Source organism: Taudactylus pleione, unplaced genomic scaffold (assembly GCF_031769625.1).
Source record: "Taudactylus pleione unplaced genomic scaffold, aTauple2 ptg000053l, whole genome shotgun sequence".
NCBI classification, from domain to species: Eukaryota; Metazoa; Chordata; class Amphibia; order Anura; family Myobatrachidae; genus Taudactylus; species Taudactylus pleione.
Window position 1 is genome coordinate 19694114 of NW_028284455.1, and position 18753 is coordinate 19712866.

An 18753-nucleotide genomic window follows, 5' to 3' on the forward strand; every position below is an offset into this window, starting at 1 on the left:
ATAAGACTTTCCTCTAGTCTCCAAACCTTCAAGTGTTCCCCCGAAAACTCACCTCTTCAGACAAGATTACCAGATTCCAGAACTGCCCACATAACCTTCACAGTTTCCATATCTACTTACATCCTTTCTCACAGTCCACACATAACCTACACATAGAGCTCTATTTATCAACATTATTTTTACTAAAATAATGTGAAAAAGGGTGCTTTCACACCCTTTTCACATTATTTTAGTATCACCTATAGTTATTACAGGGCAATTGGAGTCGAATTCATAAAATTCTACTCCAACCCCTAAGTATCACTTATTTTTAGTAAGCAGATAGCATTTCCCATAACTGTAATGGGAAATGTGATCTGACCATAGTTACTAAAAATAAATGTGAAAAAAATACCGGGGAAAGCCCTGTGATAATAACGCCACCTGGAGGTGACGTTATCTAGGGTCTCCCCCGGTTACCGGCCTCCTGCCCTGCTCTAACGGGGAGAGCAGAGCCGGGAGTCGGTCCCTGTAATCAGCTGTGTGGTCTAAACAGACCGCAAGCTGATTACTGTAAAAAAAAAAAAGAAAAAAAAAATAGTAAAAAAAAAAATTACTTACCTGACTCCAGGGACCGGTGATCGGGCCTCCGGTGATGACTCCCCTCCGGTCAGCTGGTCTCCCACAGTGCACTGCTGCTCAGTCATCAGGTGATCGGGCCCCAGTGCAGTATGGGAGATCACCTGACCGGAGGAATGGAGAACATCACCGGAGGCCTGGAGCATGCAGGTAAGTGTAAGTAAGGGAAGGGGGGTCATGGGGGGGAAGGGGAGTCGTGTGGGGTCCGCGATCGCAGGGGGCAGGGCTTAGCACCGGGGCGGGTCTTAGTGCCGGAGGGGGGTAGCTGCGGCAAACGGTCGGCGCATGCGCGGGCACTTAATCACGGTATTTTTTGCGAAAATACCGTGATAAGGCTCCAAAGGGGATTAGCAGGGACAGAGCTTTATCGCAAGCGCTGTCCCTGCAAGGGATTTGTAGTAAATCCCTGGGATATTGCGAATTCACTCGGTAATATCACACTACAATCTGCATTACCAATGCGGATTGTAGTAAATAGAGCCCATAGTCTTTCTATCACATTCTCCTGACCTTTTCAACAACATTCCTATGTGACTGGATCATACAACCTGCCAAGAACCTCTGCTATCAGACTGGATAAAAATGCAATATATAGCACCTATACTTGTGTATCAATGCCTATTTCCCTATAGATTGTAAGCTTGCAAGCAGGGCCTTCCTACCTCTATGTCTGTCTGTTATTATCCAGTTTTGTTATATTAATGGTTCCAATTGTGAAGTGCAACATAGTAAGTTGTTCTAAAATAATAAATAAAATATATATTAATAAGGGTTTTGATAGCAGCTAAAATATGCTAATCTTTGTTTAAATTCTGGTAAGGATTTAACCAATGGCATCCTTAGGGGGGGTGAGGGGGGCAGTGTGGCCCGCACCGGGTACCACCTTTGAAGGTGGTGCTAGCAGGAGTCAAGTCTGTCTGAGTCTGGCTGTCTGTATCACTCACAGTGTGACAGTTGTGAGTGACACAGACAGTCTCTCACATGGCCGGCTCCAGGGGTAGCTGCGCCCCTGTGCCACTCGGATGATGGTCGCCCCCTAAATGACATTATTTGGAGGCGTACCCACATGGCGCAGCATCCAATTAGACTCTGGGGTACGGCACCGCCGCACAGCTGCGGCGGCGGAAATACCCAACCTCTCGATTTGACTATATGCGGGCCACTTCGGCCCATAGGCAGAACAGTGGGACAGTGCTGTCACGTTGAAATCGTGATGTTGGGGAGGGGTGCACCCTCTATATTGTGGCACCCCTGTTCGACCGCACTGGTCGAATACCCCAAGAGCCAGCCCTGGTCTCTCAGACCAGGCTCTAGGGATGGCCATCAGTGGGTTGACCATCGATGGTACCATTGGTGGTTAACCTAGATGGCATGAAATTATTGATAAAGATCCATCAATGGTTTCGCCTACCTATGGTCATCCCTTACTCACTGGACAGTGGAACAACCAGAGTTGGGGACAGAGCTTCGCAGGTCACATCAAGGGGTGGAGCTAAGTTCCATGTCCCTTCCCCAAGAAAAAAAAGCAAAAACTATTATGGGCTCTGTGCCACCGATGGCAGAGAACAATTATATGTCCACTATCAATGGCAAAACCATCAGCCATCAGTGGTTAACTATTTCTAGTCAATGGACATCCCTAGACAGGACTCAGGACCCACTCTGCACTGTATACACTGTGCATGCCAAACTCAGAGCTGAAAGGATTCAAGACCTGGAGCCGGCCATGTGAGGTAATTAATCGGGGGATACTGGGAAAGTGGGGGCTCTCTGTAGCATACTGGTGGGGCATACCTCCCAACCATCCCACAAGGCCACACTCTTTTCATGCAAGACAATGCCCCCTTTTCTGTCACACATCTGTTTCATATTATCAAATGCTGGGGGGGTGCAAAATTAAGGATCTTCCCCAGCTACTAAATATGTTAGGTATGCATCTGGGTTTAGTATGGTCCAGAGATCTTTTTTACAGGCGCTTCAAGCATAGCGTACAAAATGAAAGTAACCTTTTCAAAATGTTTTCCATACTTCAAGTTATCATTTGAAATCTGCAAATAGTCACTAGTGTGAACTGTCAGGTGGCCAACAATTTGGGTAACAAATAATTCTATACTCTAAAAAAAAAAAAACACACACATCAGTCTAAGAAGACTCAGCACATAAGGCATACACACTGGGCATAATGTTATATGTCACTTATAAGGGGGCAGGGTGGGATCATCCCTGGTAACTACAGTCTAATCTGCTACTTGCAAGTGAGATAGCCAAATGTGCTAAGAAGTCATGGCAGTGGTGCCACACAAAGTTAACATCATCTCACTGTGCACTGGGTCTGCGTAACAGAATCACTTGCTTTTATTTTGTGCCACATACAGTAGTGCAACAATACATCTCTACCAGCAGGGCACCATACTAGTACTAGACAATATGTTAAATCTTAAAAAAGCTGAACTAGGGTTGGTAATCGACCATCGATGGTTAGTAACCATCAATGATTAGCTGGTGATGTTCAATAGTTTTTCCATCAGTGGAAGAGGTCTGATGGTGCACATCGGTGATGGAGGTCTGATGGCAAAGGTTTACACATGCATGGCTGCAGTGATGGTTATAAACCGTCAATAGCAGTACCTTCGATGGACCCTAAGCTGAACTGCCCACTGATTACTTGGCACAGTACTCACCTTAGTCATCACCACACCAAAGATAGTGAAGTACAGTAGTTCTAAAAGAAAATATCAGGGGGAGGCAAAAGGATATTGCTACAGACAAGATTGTGGATGTTGTCTGCAGGGTGCGCATCACATGTCATCTCTGCATACAACTACTGTTAAGTGGTGGACAGGATCACTATGCTAAAGGAGACTTGCATGACTTGAGAATAGCTGCACTGAGACAGTGGCATAAGTTATGGAGGCAACAGGAGCATTCGCCTCCAGATGATAGGTGTCCAGGGGGAGACAGTAGGTCCACCGAGAAAGGGAGAGGGTCATGGCAGAATATCTTGTGTTGCCTGTTAAATTAGAGAGGCAGCATGCAGCTATTTACATGCTGCATTGCCTAATGTATGCCTGTGCATCCCTGCCACTCATGCAAATCATCCTTAGGCTCCACTTTCATTAATACTATGAACTGATGTGAGAAATTAGGGTATTGGGGTAGAGGCAACTTAGGGGTCTATTCATGTAGCAGTGAAAAGCCCTTTATTAGTTCACAACTTTGCACCATTCAGAGAAGGGGTTACAGTGGAAAAATCTCAGATTTCTCTAGTGGTACTGCTTATTAATATACACATCGCTTCCCTATACAGTAGTACGGAGAGAGCAATTCAGAAAAGCACAGAAAGCTCAGCTTTCTGTTCACTTGGTGAAATAAAATTGGGATCTCAGAGTGGTGTAATGAGCCTCCTGATGGGAGAAAAACAGTGAAGATTTCTGTCTTTCTGTCTTCTCCCTGTCCTCTCCACCCCCTTCACTGACTATGGCCAATCATTGGTGCCCACAGAGAATATGGCAGAGCACAAATAAAAATCTGCCCCTGCTCACTGTGTGTGACTGTGACACAAAGCACTGTTGGAGATTCTGCCCACACTTAAAATGTACTTTTGAGGGGTAATTTTGAAAATCTATTTCCTGGGGTGCAGCAGTCTCCTGATCCATCTAGTCCCCTTAGAAAATAGTGGATTGTTGGAGCATTCAGACAAACCCACTGGATCAGGGGGACATGCACCTCAAAGTGTAAATTTACTAAGAATCGTGCTTGGTCGAGATTGCATTCTCAGCAGTTTTCCAAACACAGAGATTTACTAACACTAAACATGGGTGAACAAACAAGATTCTATCAGCAAAGCTTGACCGAACAACTAAATATGACTCAATACACATTGAACCAAATCTCAAATACTTTTAATAGAAACAATAGAACACACAAATTTACCAAGAATTGTGTTTGCAAACATGCCTGTAAACGGAGCAAATTTGGGTCAAAATACACTTTTCAAATAAACTACTTCCTGATCAGCGAGTTTGCATTTGTTTTAATGTGTTTACATTTTTAAATTAAGTGGTACACAATGCCGATGCCTATAAGGGGCTAAATTGGCTGCATTAATTTTTGTGACTCAAACATGGCAGAATTTGCTTGTACTGCTGTGTAGAGCACATGCCTGTGATATCAGAGGCTCTACCAACAAGCTGAAAGGACCCAGGAGCATGACTGTGAACAGGTTCAGCAGGTTATGCAGGTAAAATATGGACACTTACTAGACTGCCTGGGGGCATCTGCGTCATGCACTTTCAAGTGATTTATGACCTCTGGTGGGATGAGCACCTTCAGCAGCTCCTTGTAGTCCAGGTAGTCAACCTGGTAGGGAGATCCAATGCCTGTTTGCCGACAAGTTTCATCTTCAGAGGCGGGGCCAGACAATAGCCGGCATTAGGGACCCACCCGTTTACAGGAAATCCTGCTATTTGCGGGGAGGGGGTGGGGTGAAATGACGCAATTCGCTCCATTTAGCCAAGCCCCCTCCATACGTACCCGAAAACGTCTCAGAAATCTTCCCATCCTGCCCACTTTACTAGGAAGTGGGCGGGATGCGGGTGATCTGCCTACTCTTTCAAGGGTGCGGGGGGTTACCCCAAAAATCAGGAGTCTCCCGTGACTCCAGGGAGAGTAGGCAAGTATGCCCTGGCCTCCTTGGCCATCTTCAGCTTCACTCTCCTCTTAATACGCAAAGTGCTTCTTTCAGGTCTCCAAGGAGAGACGAATGGGCCCCTTTGCATTGACAAACCCGCGTCCAAATGACAATTTTGTGGCAGTTCAATGTGCTGGCAGCCTTATGGCCAAAAAGTAACTGGTGCAACTTCATCACCTAATGCACCAGGGCCATATAGTCAGCGAATGTGAATTTCACATTGCGGCTAGTCTTGGTCTTGCCTCTCTAGGTGGCCACCTTGTCACTGTCCTCATGTGAGCTAATTAGGGGCTCATCAGCAGCCATCTCCTCCACCTCACTCTCTCCCTGCTTTTCCTCTGCCCTAAGCATCTCACCCTCTATGCACAAACACTAAACACTGTCAAAATGAAGGCAAACCTCCACTACCAATACACTAACAAAACACACCCCACAGACACACACAAAGAAACACTGACAGGACCAAACAAAAAATGATGACAAAAAAATAACAAATAACTAACAAGACAACAAGTATAAACACAGGACTACATACACACACCAAACAGCAATCAGTAAATCTCAACTACTGTAGCTGTTCCTGCAACTTCACAAATGCTCCTCACTGTCCCTCTCCCACTCCAAACTCTGCAACCCATGAGGTTCGGGTGGTTTCTGGCATTTTTATATGCTTTTCCAGTGACAAAAATTATATATCTCAGCTTCTACCAAACTAAAAAATGTTTCCATGTTCATGCATGTTTTCACTAAATTGTTTTGGAATGTACGACCGTGTTTCGAGTAAACACAACCAAGAAAACACGATTGCATACACTATCGGAAAACATGAATCAGTGAAATACAATTCTTGTAAATTTGAGTGTTTATATACAATTACGATAGATAATATGGGCTGCACATCTGATCATAGAAAACATTTAAGAGCGGCGGGAGCACGCATCGGATCATATCCTACCTAAATACAATATGATTTCAACACAATTCATCGTACAATGCATCTAAAATCGGGCAATCGGCCCGAAATCGCACTAGTGTACGGCCAGCATAAGTCTGGCAAAGTTAAATCCCCACGTTCTTTTGGAAGGATCATTCGAGAACGTGCTAATTTTCGGTGGATGATTCTTCCAAAGGTAACGAGATAATAAAGAATGACACTTATCTAGATATTTACCAGGGAACCTATAAGGGATCATACGAAATAAGTACAATAGTTTGGTAATAGCGACATCTTAAAAGCAGCCAAACGACCTAACAAGGAGATCTCATGAAGTCAAGTTCTAGTGAAGTTAGAGAAAATATCATATCTTAAGGAAAATTTGCATATACAGTACTGTGCAAAAGTTTTAGGCAGGAGTGGAAAAAATGCTGCAAAGTAAGAATGCTTTCAATAATAGAAGTGTTAATAGTTATTTTTTTATCAATTAACAAAATGCAAAGTGAATGAACAGAAAATAAGTCTAAATCAAATCAATATTTGGTGTGAACACCCTTTGCCTTCAAAACAGTTTTTGAAGGAACTCAGCAGGGAGATTGTTCCAAACATCATGGAGAACTAACCACAAATGTTCTGTGGATGTAGGCTTGCTCAAATTCTTTTGTCTCTTCATGTAATCACTTACAGATTTGATGATGTTGAGATCAGGGCTCAGTGGGGGCCATATCATCACTTCCAGGACTCCTTGTTCTTCTTTATGCTGAAGATAGTTCTTAAAGACATTGGCTGTAGTTTGGGGGTCATTGTGCTGCTCCAGAATAAATTTAGAGCCAATTAGATGCCTCCTTGATGGTACTGCATGATAGCTAAGTACCTGCCTGTATTTCTCAGCACTGAGAACACCATTAATCCTGACCAAATCCCAACTCCATTTGCTAAAATGCAGCCCAAGACCTTCACCATGCTTCACGGCTGCCTGCAGAAACTCATTATTGTACCACTCTCCAGCCCTTCGGTGAACAAACTGCCTTCTGTTACAGTCAAATAATAAAATTTTTGACTCATCAGTCCAGAGCACCTGCTGCCATTTTTCTGCACCCCAGTTCCTATGTTTTTGTGCATATTTGAGTCGCTTGGCCTTGTTTCCACATCAAAGGTATGGCTTTTTGACCGCAATTCTTTACGAAGACTACTTCTGGACAGATGGATGTACCTGGGTCTCACTGGTTTCTGTCAGTTCTGAGCTGATAGCACTACTGGACATCTTCCGATTTCGAAGGGAAGCATGATCTGTCTTTCATCTGATGCACTGAGTTTCCTTGGCCGACCACTGTGTCTACGATCCTCAACATTGACCGTTTCTTTCTGCTTCTTCTAAAGAACTTGAACAGCACATCTTGAAACCCCAGTCTACTCTGAAATATTTGCATAGGAGAGGCATTACTGATGCAGTATTTGTCCTTGTGTCTTGTTGCTGTGCTCAGTCTTGCCATGGTTTATGACCTGTGACATGAAATTGACTTTTGGATGTTCCTCTCCCAGGTTTAAGCCTCCTACACATCTGTTTCTATTTTAGTTAATGATTGTGTTTCAACCTACTGTACTGTACATATGAAAATGATGATCATTATCAACTTTTTGGTATGATTGGTTAATCATACACTTGACTATAATCCTACAAAATCCCTGACTGTGTGCAAGTGTACCTAAAATAATTGATGCTGTTTTAAGGCAAAGGGTGGTCACACCAAATATTGATTTGATTTAGATTTCTCTTCTGTTCATTCACTTTGCATTTTGTTAATTTATACAAATAAACTATTAACACTTCTATTTTTGAAAGCATTCCTACTTTGCAGCATTTTTTCAACACTGCCTAAAACTTTTGCACAGTACTGTACATGTATAAATTTATAGAGTTCAATAAGAATTGTGTACAAATGGAGATGAATTGTACAATATGTTGAAATCTATCAAGTTTTAGAGAAGTTTTCTACAGCTGAGCAAATAAATACGATATGTCTTCAATTCCAGATTTGACTGTAACTCAGAACCCCGGCAGTGATCTAGATTGGTCCACTGCGTGCTATCAAGTATATTTATTGGTAGTAGGCTAAGGCTTGCTTAGAAGGTAAACATAAACCTTTATTACACAGAATATTTACATAAGTCTTGAAAAGAAATAAATTCAGGGTCAAATCCCATTAGGTGTGAGTTTGCAAAAGTGAACTTGCATCATCAAACCCGCATACACCATACAAACATGCACACCCAAGAAATGAGAGATCCAATTAGATATGCCAATGTGCGGAACACACGGCTAGGTCGCTTGACTTTTGTATAAAGTGCAATCAGGGAAAAGGGCATAAAAAAGTGCATTTTTTGGGTTCATTCTGAACCCAAAAAAGTGTCAACTGAGGCAGCAGAACCATATAGAAGGCTGTCATTTGGCCATAACGGAAGTACTGGAGATTCTTAAAAGGAGTCAAAGGGTTTGGGTACAGGATGACAGTGCTTGGGATCCCGGTGGGGAGAAGTTCAAACTTAAGTATTCTGGGGTACAAAAAATGTCTGTATAGTAATTTTTCAATGCTTGCAAACAAGATTGTAAAATGTTGGGGGGAAAAACCCTCTCCCATCAATACAACACCATACCTTTCCTACATCATTTACCCATTCTTGAGTCTTTTAGATAAATTCACCTGAAAAATTACATCTTATATAACCCCCTTCAAGTGCAGTATTATTTATTGGGAGGGGTGTAACAGACAGTCTGCACTATAGTATGTCCTGAAATTTTCACCTCAAAACAATGATTTTCCCTACCTTTTCACCTGTTCAGGGGGTGCATGCAAAAAATTACAAATTTGCAGAAAGAATGGATTTTGAGTTTGGAACTGTATTGCAAATGAACCTGTAATTAGCGGGCAAATATTGTTGTGAAAACCGCACGCATCTAACTATATTGATCCCTCAGTTAGTGTTAGATATAAAAAAGGTCCTGTTTATGATTCACAGTATGGTCAAGGCAGGGGTGAAGCTAGGCTTTCTTTCACCCGGGACAAAGACCCAGATTGCCCCCAGTATATATATATGCAATCACTTATTATGGAAGCACCCACTCAAGATGCTGTTCCTTTGCCCCTGTTTAGGAAGGCGTGTGTGTGTTGAGTCTTTGTCCCGGGTGAAAGAAAGCCTAGCTTCACCCCTGCCTTGGCCATATTGTGCATCATATATATTTATGGAATACATACACTACCTTTTGCAGCATCATGTCTTTGATGAGGATGGGCTATTCATGGTATTAGGCCCCACCACAACCATACATACCATCAGACATCCACACATAACATCATGATCCCTCCCTCATGTAACTGCATTGATATATTATGTCCCAAAATTCACAGCAGGGCTAGCAGAAGGTCCCTAGGTAATGACAGACAGCAGTCTCTGACGAGATCACTCCCATGAGGCTGCTAAGCAATGGACATCAGAGTAGAAGGTCATGGACTGCTCCAATCATAGCTCAGCATATGAGACTGAACCAGTCTTAAACAGTCTGTGAGAGCTGCATTGTCCTTCCCTGATGCTCCCTGTGTGTAGCAGGCAGTAGCTGTGCTTCTCCAAGCCCAGTGCAGCACAGTGTTCTCCACCCTGTCCGTCTCTCCCAAGTAGCCACATGACCTCTTGGTGCCCAATCCTTCAAATCAGCATCCTCTTAGCTTCAACTGAAGGATCAGAATAAAATCCTCTTGAAGCATTGGTCACCTATATTAAAGTCTATATTTATGTCAAAGCACACAGGTTTGTGGAGCAAGAGGAGCTGGAGCTTACACCAGCTGATGGGAAACATTTAATGTAGTTATGTTGTTCCTTGCCATGTAAAGAGTAGGTAGGAGCTCAAAAGCGGGATTTTCTTATGAAGAGCAAGATGACTTAAATGACATAAAGAGAAGAATTCACTATCCTCAAAAATGTGTCAAACCTCCGAAAATTATGTTTTCACAGGTTTGACCGCATTCCCCATATGCATCAAGCTCCAAAAAGTTAAACTTTCCTGAACTTGTTCCTGATGGGCAATGCCATCTGACACAGCCTTGAGGAAGAGAGATTGTCTCTCGAAACGCGTTGGCAATTGGTGACAGGACCACTGGATTTGTGAGACTCACATCATAAGGAGTTCCCTGACGAGGAGTGGATAAGAGGTTATCCGGAAAACCTCCACCTTTATATCTACGAGCCCTCAGAAATGGGGACTTCTGGTAATTTGATATTAAATATCATTGAAGGATTCCATATATATACCACATTTTAATGTTTTGGACATAATAGTATTGAAGGTCACATTAAAACGTGTCCTTCATATTAATACCTTTTTTGGTACATCATTGAAGGTTACATTGAGCATATTTATTTTTACATTTTTTTATTTCTATTTCGTGTATTTTTTATTTTATTTTATTTTTTATATACCCTTTTTTATTTTCTCTTCATTGTGAATAAAATTTATCTGTACTATATCACACGATGTGTACACATCTCTGATGTTTTTCATGTCCACGGAGAAACGACCTATTGACATCTAGTTACAAGAATCTACATATTTGGGAAGTATTTTCCATATATTTTTATTATAACACCGTGCGCACGTATAGTCGTCACAACCTATTTATTATATATTATTATTCAGTATCTCAGGGTGGTACTGCGATGACTTCTTGTTTGCAGCAATTAAGTGTTCGGCGCCTTATTGATTATTCGAACTCATTTTATTGCATATACATTGCCTAACAGAAGCCTATGGGCTTTTTACGCGCATGTGCAGAAGAACTCCCGGGTCATAAACCCTGTCCTTTGCAGTGTAATAAATGCTGTTATACGTGCATTCAGTGGTGGGATGTATCGCATTCAAAATGCGATGTGTGATGCATCCCGCCCAAAGTGTGTGTGAAACAGGGCCGGCTCCAGGGCTAATAGCGCCCTGTGCCGGCCAAGTGCTCTGCGCTCAGTATTGTGCGTGGCGCAGCCGAAATTAGGGCTTGGCCTAATTACCATAGGCCATGCCTTCTTATGTGATGTTATCTGAGGGGCGTGCCCACATGGCACACCTCCAAATAACGTCAGACTCACTAGCTGGGCTTCCCCCAGCCTTCTCACGGCACTGAATGGATGCCCGCGCAGCATCCATTCAGACTCCGGGGGTCCCGGCACCACCGCACAGCTGCGACGGTGGGGGTCCCCAACCCCCTGATTTGACCACCCGTGGGCCACTTTGGCCTACGGGTGAAACAGCGGGACAATACTGTCCCACTGAAATCGGGATGCTGGGGAAGGGTGCGCCCTCTATGGCTGGTGCCCCTGTTCGACCACTCAGGTCGAACACCCCTAGAGCCAGCCCTGGTCTGAAGCTATTTACACACCTGAATGAAGTAACAAAAGATGTAACGGTCATTCTAATTTCACAAATCCCAGAACATATGATTTTGAGCGTACACGCTGTGCAATCTTCTGAACGACGGCACGATATATCGTGTCCGGGGATTGTTTTCAGTTAATTGTTTCTTCTGTATCAGGCCCTTGATCACTTAGGGGCCTATTCATCATCGAAGGCCAATGACGAAGTAGCGAACTCCCTGCGAGGGATACTTAAGTATCCAACTCGCAGTGGGGAAAACGTAACACCGGAGCAATTCATCAATGCTTCAGTGAGAGGACAGCTGCTCTGAAAAGCAGTTGTCCCCGTGGTTAGTATCGCAGCTACTTCTGTAGCTGCATTTCTTACATGCTCCTCATCGTCCCGGCTACACGTTTTTGACCTCGGATCACGCTGGGGAGGTAGTGAGGAGGCGGCGTAGGCATCCGCTCGGATCCCTCTTCGCATTCCCCAAAATTCCTTCCCATAGGAAGGAGTGGGGATCCGAGAACAAGTGCCTTCTGAAGATGTTCTCGGAAACGTTTCCACATGGTTACCGGGCCATTTATCATATGATGAATAGGCCCCTCAATCTGTGGCTGCTATATACTCACATTATTTATTTATTTTACAAATGGTCAGCATCAGGAAAACAAATTCCCATTTGTTTTTTAAAGGAAATTGAACTTTAATAGTATGTATTTAAATGTATTTTACATGGTAAATTTGATTTATTATTTAATAATAACAAAGTCCAGACTACCTTACATATATGATAATTCAAAGTACTATATTGTGTAAGAATTGTGTCCTGTAAGATTAAGTATTTACAGTACTAGCACCACTGTTAAGTCACATCAACATTGCACAAGTAGTAACCTGGTGCATATGTTATCCTTGCCGAGCTGGGAGCTGTGCCTTTTTATTTTTTTTATCCAACTCTACATGAGCTCCATAATGTCCCAATTTGAAAAGACCCAAGGTTGGGGGCTATGATTTGTGAGAGCAAAATTATACATGGAAAGAGAAAGATGGAGGTGGTTGGAGAGCTGACTAGTTAAGTGCTAATCACGCCTCCTTAATAAGTGACCTATTCATTTGCACCTGGGGGACTCCAGTCACGGTTTTGCAGGGCATGCTGAGATGTGTAGTTCAACAGCAGCTGGAGGGACGCTTATTGTCCACCCCTGTATGCAGGGTTGGAGTGCCCATCTGGCACTTCTGTCAAATGCCAGAAGGGCCGATGGCCAGATGGGCCAGTCAGATGTCAAACGTGGCCGAGCAGCTCCGCCTCCCGGCTCTCTGCTTGGCCGGGACACTGAAAGATGGGGCCGTGCTGCGAGGCCAGGCTCCAGTGACCCACGGCACGCTCCGTGAGATGTAACCATGCCCCTTATGCGGGTGCAAGGGCTGCTACAGCACGCACACAGGGGGACTGCCCACCTGCCTGAGTGACACTACTTGTGTGTAGACAGCACTACTTTAAAGTATAAACTTGAAACAGACTAATATTTGTAAAACGATTACTGTATGTTCAGTAGATAATCAACTGAGAAAACATTTTTGAATTACTGTGTAATACATGTATTTTTATAAACTATACAATAATAATTTAATGGTTACAATATTCTGTTTACCACAGTAAGTTCATATACTTAATTCAAATATATTTCTGTTCACAGTAAATAACCAGGGTAATTATAACATCAGGGGGCCCACAGTAAAATTCACATTTTTGGGCCTCCATTCAATTGTGCAAAACATGTGTTGGACCATATAATTTTATCCCAACTTATCTTATTCTGTACTCAACAAGACATAACAAATAGGGCATTGGCTGCTACAAATGACTGAGAAGATTTGTTACATTATTATTATTATTTCCTCCTTCATTATGGGGCATTACTTAATCATGTTGGTTTTTCTTTTTTATATATATATATTGAATGGACTACATTAACTATCAATGTAATACTGGCATTTCAGATGTGTTTTTGAACATAACTTCTGATGCATGATAACAATCAAGATGATACTATGGGGGATGATACTATGGGGTATATTTACTAAAGTAGGAGTTTTTAGAAGTGGATTGGTTGAGATTCTAGCTATTATCTTCTAGAATGTGTTAGTTAAATGTGAAGTAGAAACTGATTAGTTGCTATGGGCAACATCTGCATTTCTAAAAACTCTCACTTTAGTAAATATACCCCATTGCTTTTATTTTGCTAAGTAGACTAGTATAAACAAAATAGTCTGACCAGCTGTACATGCCTAAAGCATTGGCGGTTCTAGGGGTGGGCAAGCAGTACTATCGCCCAGGGTGCTGCGGCTTGAGGGCGCGGCCGCAGTCACTCTGCCGGTGCTATCTAATCTGACAGTGCCCATCCACTCTTGCCCGCCGCCTTGCTTGCTGCCGGGACTCGAGAGACCAAGTCTCCAAGCTACCCTCCCAGAATGTCTGTGCCCCGCATGACGTCGTACTGCATGCTGGGAGCAGCCGAGGAAGAAAGAATAAGCATAAGGAGGAGGGACCCGTTTGCCTTCATCAGGTAAGACCGGCTCCCCCTCCCCCTGGCAAATGGTTCCCTCCCCGGCAAATGAAACCCCTCCCCCAGCAAATAGCACCCCCCCATCCGTGCGGCACACTACTATTTTATTTTCTGTTTTAACAGCAATGGCCTTGCCCTCTGTTAGATCACGCCCCTGAGCTCAAGGCGCAGAAGGAAGCGCTTCAGCGCTCCACTAATGCTAGAGGCAAAAGTACCTGAGTCTTGTCCAGGAGAAAAGGCCATATGTGATTTTCTTACACCAGAATGAGATGGTTGAGAGAGCTCAGAGTTGGATTCGGGATCCCAGTGGTCAGGATGCTGATGGTCAAAATACCAACAGCGGCAATCCGACAGAATTTTGTAAGTATTATAACCCTTACTCTAACCCTCCCCCAACCCACCTTTCCCACAGCCTAATCCTAACCCTCCTGTCCTGCAGCCTAACCCTAACCCTCCCCACCTGCAGCCTCAGGGCCATAACTAGGGGTGTGCGAGTGGTGTGGGTGGCAGTGCCGCTCACCCACAGCTCCGGTATCTGGCTAGCAGGGTGCCTATAACAGCTTGGAGCGACCAGATGGTCACAACGCTGCCCTTACTGCACCTCGGAGCATCCTGAGGATGCTCCAAACATTGCTGTAATCACCCGTTCCCAGCGCCGGGTGCAGGTCTCACCCCCTCTACATGATGTCATACGGAGGGGGCGTGGCCTGCACAGGGTGCCGGGAGCGTTAGCTATGGCACTGCGCAAGCCTTACGCCTGCCCCCCTCCCCCCCCCACAGCCTAACCCCTAACACTAATGTCATTGTCGGGATGTCAGAGGCCAGGATTCAGACTGCTTTTGGGATTCCGGCAATGAGATTCTGATCACTGGCATCATAACCGTGCAGACTACATCCTTTCTTACATAGACTTCTTAAAGGACACTGGCCCTCATTCAGAGGCGCTCACAAAATGCGAGCGGTCGCTCTGAATGTGGGTGGCCACTTGTGTTTTGAAGCACGGCCTCCTGGTCGCTAGCTAAGCTGTGGGTTACCACCCACAGCTTTAGCGACCGACCAGGTTGATAGTCGCGATGGTCAAAACCATTGCAACCATCGGGGCTTGCAACGAGACCCTAAGGTTGGGTCTCGGCAACCGCAAGCCCCAGGGAGCTTCCTGCTCTGATCGAGCAGGAAGCTCCCCACTGACATCACTGCTGATGTCAGTGCGGCCGCCCACAAAACGGCATGCGTTCTTTAAGGAACGCCTCCGTTTGTGAAACCACCCCCCTCCCCGCCTACTAAACGGGGCGAGCTGTCGATCAACATCGACAGCTGCCCCGTTGGTAGCGAGCCCCGGAGCAAGAGAATTTCTCTCTCGCTCCGGGGCTTGCGCACGCGCAGTGCGGCCGCTGCACATGCGCAGGGCTTAAACATCGACCCGCCTGCGAGCGCTCAGCGCTTGCGAGCGGGTCTGAAAAAGGTCCACTGTGCTTAAAAAAAGCAATATCTCAGACACTTGGGGTCTTTTGCCGCAGCCGCATCATTTGCTAATGTCACAGCTGATTTCTTTAAAACTGAGTCGCCCACTTGCAGCATTTGCGCCTGTGAAAACCCATCTTGGTGAGTCTTTAGAGGCACCATCGGAGGCACCATTGAAAGTTGCACCTACTGTATGGCAGGTGCGTTTCTACGTCTGAGTATGGTGCCCTGTGTTAGCGGTTGTGCGTCTTTAGACATAGCCACTGTCAGCGACACATCCATGTCTGCCTAGCCACCTCTGTTACCTCCCAGAAATGCCCACTAAAAACCACTGTCCCTGCGGCCAAAATGTTCTGCATCTGGGTATGGTAACAGTCAGGAAGCATGCGACTCAGACGCATGCGCAGTACTTAAAACATTGGCCAACTGTGCTCATATCGGCAGAGTGTGTGACTCTGAATCATACCCTTAAAGAATAATATTGTTCAATGTATACAACAATAAGCACCTCCACTCCAAATTATGCATGTAACACTGCAGCTTTACATTCTAACAAATGATTCATTGAAATAACCATAAAAAAATATTAACGTGGATGTTAATTTTTTATGCCTTTTTATTTATTTGCTTTATTGTTCTTATAGCCACCAGATGTTGCCTCAGGAAGTTGCAACGAGAAGTAAAGATCTGGCAGCAGAATAATTAAATGGGAAAATGTTGGCAGGCTTCCTGCTATTTCCTCCAGTACAGAGCGTTTATGAATGAGAGAGTACAGTACCACGGTGGCTCCAGTACACAGGCTCATCTTTTATCATGTAACGATTTTCCATCGGAGCAAGCAGCAAAGCCAAGGGCTTATTACACCCTCTGCATAAAGTTAAAAAGACATTATTAATAAAGTGTTCATGTTGCTTTCATAAACAGTTCAACAGGATTGCCTGCTGACAAGCGTTTATTACACTTAATAATGTTTACATAATTCTTGCATGAACTCATTAGAACTGTCACATCTCAAACCATTTTAGAGGTTTGATTATCTGTAAAGAATTCTCTTCACCTAACAATGCAAAAATGACAGAGTTTTCATAGCGTACATTCTTTGCCCTGACAACCAGAGCACTTTGGTCTTAAAACCAGAGATGATTCTCACTTCATCAGTGAGGTTGTGTTTACAATTGTGTAAATACTGTTGCTGGGATTTCTCACTGCTAATTAAAACCTTTGTTAAAAATAATATATATATAAAAAAAGGTAAGTCTACAAGTCTACACTAGCATGCATTAATGTAAATTGTTGTTAGAGGAGGGCTGGCAAGCAGAACAGTGAGCAATTGCCCCCTGGACCATTCTTTTTATTATCTTTATTTAAAGATACAGTAAGGATCGGCATTGAGAGTTGAATAGAGGGTTTATTTTAGCTTGTGTGTTAAATGGGGTAGGGTACAGGATCCCAACGGTCAGTATGCCAATGGTCAGAATACCGACAGCGGCATCCCTACAGTCAGAATCCAGACAGATTATTGAAAGTATTATAACCCTAATTCTAACCCACCCCTCCGGCAGCCTAACCCTAACCCTCCTGTCCCGCAGCCAAACCATAACCCTCCCGCAGCCTAATTCTGACAGTCAGGATGCCGCTATCAGTATTGTGACCGTAGGCATCCTGACTGTCGGGTTGCTGACTACATCCCATTAAATGGATGTACCTTAGGTATATGGATGTTCATATATATAAAGTTGCACCACAACCATGACTATCCAGCATGAGACACAGCTGGCAGACCATGATATCTAATCACCCATACATCCCCTCCCATAGCCTATTTTAATATGTAGCTGATTCTGCAATATGATGGGTCCACTTATTTATGCTTGCCAACTGGGTAAACCACTGCCTGTCATCCCTTGTGTGTTGAGGATTATATATAAAACCTTTATGCTGTATGATAAATGTAATTAAAGACAAGCAATTTTCAAAGCGGTGTGTATGTTTGATTAGTTTATGAACAATTACAGCTTTAATAAAATAAATATTTACCCCCATTCATTTACTTTAAAGATATTATATAGAATTTTGGTGGAGTCAGAATGAACCTTAAGTGAATGTCAGTGAAAACTTTATAGTTCATTGCACCATACATTACCTTTCTGCACAACCAGCTTAGTTTTCTGCTAAGTTGATACAGTCATCGGCTAAATTGTCCAATAGTTGTCAAGTTTAGTGATCTTAAGATGATGCTATCAGAACGAAACTCGACAGCCAAGACAGTTATAATCGTGTTGCTCTGCATTGGCTTGAGTGTATGTTTGAGACATCAGTTATCAGTAAATATGGAACACTTACAGTCAGTAGTTTAGGCACAATACTTCTCTAATACGGCCTTACAAGTGTGTTGCCCAATTAGATGTACATCCTGTGATTCGGTGGTTGTGTTGGACTAATGGCTCACCACATGTGATTGTCTTTAGTTTAGGACAAGGTTATATAACATGCGGCCCTCCAGCTGTTCTGGAACTAGATACCCCAGAATGTCCTGCCACTGTTTTAGCATGCTCTAATAGCAAATCTGTGGCAGGGCACGCAGGGATGTGCAGTTCTATAACAGCTAGAGGGCCACATGTTGAATAACCCTGGTTTAGGAGAAATGCAGAGTAAATGCAGCTTGAAAAAAAAAAGAACTCTAGCTTGTAACATTCTGGACAGAGTTTCTAACTCGACTCAATTTAGCACAGCCTCGGTGGCTAAAGCTCAGGAAATATCAGAGCTCCTCTCTCCCCTGCTAGACAAAAAACTAGCTGGCCTCAAAGAAGCTATAGAATCGTCAGTTTCGCAACTTAAAGAACATGGCCAACGTTTCACAGAGGCAGAACAACGTATCTCCAATTTAGAAGACGAGCTCGCAGAGGCACAAAATGTAATCCGCACACAGGAATCAGCGATCTCTGCTATGCAAAAAAAACTAGAAGACTTAGAGAACAGAAATCGCCGCAACAATTTAAGGCTAATAGGTCTGCCGGAATCTGTTAAGCAAAAAGATCTCATGGATTTTGTCTCTAAATGGCTACCCTCTGAACTCAACTGCTCC